Source organism: Coenobita brevimanus, chromosome 103 (genome assembly GCF_032717465.1).
Source record: "Coenobita brevimanus isolate Jiangsu-jjx chromosome 103, ASM3271746v2, whole genome shotgun sequence".
Classification (NCBI taxonomy): domain Eukaryota; kingdom Metazoa; phylum Arthropoda; class Malacostraca; order Decapoda; family Coenobitidae; genus Coenobita; species Coenobita brevimanus.
In genome coordinates, this window is record NC_137056.1 from 14189223 (window position 1) to 14191249 (window position 2027).

Below are 2027 nucleotides of genomic sequence, written 5' to 3' on the forward strand. Positions count from 1 at the left end.
GGCGACGGGAGACGAGTATTATTAGCTTATTCTGTACTATACATAAAAATCCCATATCCTATCAGTACACACGAGTTTTAAGAAGAAACTTTACGTAGTCTATTGATTCTTTAACATCAAGTCATGCATTCATGCAATTCTTTTGCACATATCGACTGTAATTAAGGATTAAATTCAAATTTTATGGCTTGCAAGGGAGAAGGGAGGGAGGGAGGACAGGTGGTGTGTTGTGCCAGTTATGTAATATTTGGTTTGTAGGATGTTCCTACCAGCATTATCATAACACCCACAGCTCATTCAGTGAAAGAACATTACCCTACTGAGTGACTAGTATCACTTTAAGTCAGGAGTAATATTATTATTCATAACAATGTTTCTGCTGCAAGTAAACGTGGCACCATTTTTTTCATACGCTGACGTGAGAACAGTGATACAGGATTGCCAATGTAACGAGTATATTGCTAGACCTATTTTCTTGCTTCTACTTGCGGCACTAACATCTGGCAACATGATATCTAGCTACATTCTGGATATTTTTGCCATTTTTAGGTGATATTCTAGAGATTTTATCGTATTTTCTAGCGATGTTTTGCAGTGTTTATTATCTAGCGACATTCTAGCAAGTTTTCAGGACTAAACTAGCGAGACTGATGATAAGGACTTGGCAACCCTGCGTCCAGTGTCATTTGAACGGGAACATTTGCAGGGGAGGCACATACTTTAAATACTGTTCTCCGCGTTCTGTTGTTCACCGGGTTCAGCTTCACATGTTCATGAAACAGCATGCCACGTACGTACAGCAGTGAACAATATGCAGATATCGTGTATTTTTTTACGGATTCTGCGATGATGTGCTGCAGAGAGGAACACAGGTGGAGATACCCAATGGCGCCACGTTAACTTTCAGCAGAAAAATTGTGATTAATAAAATTCTTCCTGACTTAAAGTGAGGCTAATCTCCCTTTAGAATAAGTTTTTATCACTAAATGAGCTGTGGGTGTTATGATAATGCTGGTAGCAACATCCTACAAACCAAATATTACATAACTGGCAACAACACACCAGCCTGTCCTCCCTCCCTCCCTACTCCCTTGCAAGCCATAAAATTTGAATTTAATCCTTAATTACAGTCGATATGTGCAAAAGAATTGCATGAATGCATGACGATGTTAAAGAATCAATAGACTACGTAAAGTTTCTTCTTAAAACTCGTGTGTACTGATAGGATATGGGATTTTTATGTATAGTACAGTATAAGCTAATAATACTCGTCTCCCGTCGCCCTGCGAAGCTCTCACCCAATGGCGCATGCAAGAGACGAGCTTTTACACAAAACAGCCGAATGCTGGGTGCTGAACTGGGGTCGCAGAGAGCATATGTTTATAGAACAAAATATACTCAGAATTACATGATAGATCATTGGTGTAAGTTTTTGTCATACGTCGCGTTACACCCTGTGTATATATATATATATATATATATATATCTATATATATATATATATATATATATATATATATATATACTGTATATAATATATAAATACATATTATATATATATATATATATATATATATATATATAATATGTATTTATATATATACAGTATATATATATATATAATATATATATATATATATATATATATATATATATATATATATGTGTGTGTGTGTGTGTGTGTGTGTTTTCCAAACCTTTGATCTCTTGATAATACTGGATGAAAATGAAGTGCTACTGCATTCCAACTAAAGGCGATATTCGGAAAACGAAGTTAACGAACTAACCCATGAGCAAGCAGCATTCTAGTTCGTCGCGTTATCAATAGATGACGTTGAATCCTCATGTTTTCGTTTGTTTTCGTTTCTCGGAGGATAAACTGAACTTCGGGCAAAATTAGTACGAAGGGACACCGATACTACATTTCCAAACGCAACAAAAATGCCAACTCAGGGACGGTTTTTAATGCATTTCGAAAAGTAAGGACATGTCCTTGAAAATCAGGTAACAAATAGAATTATTTACCG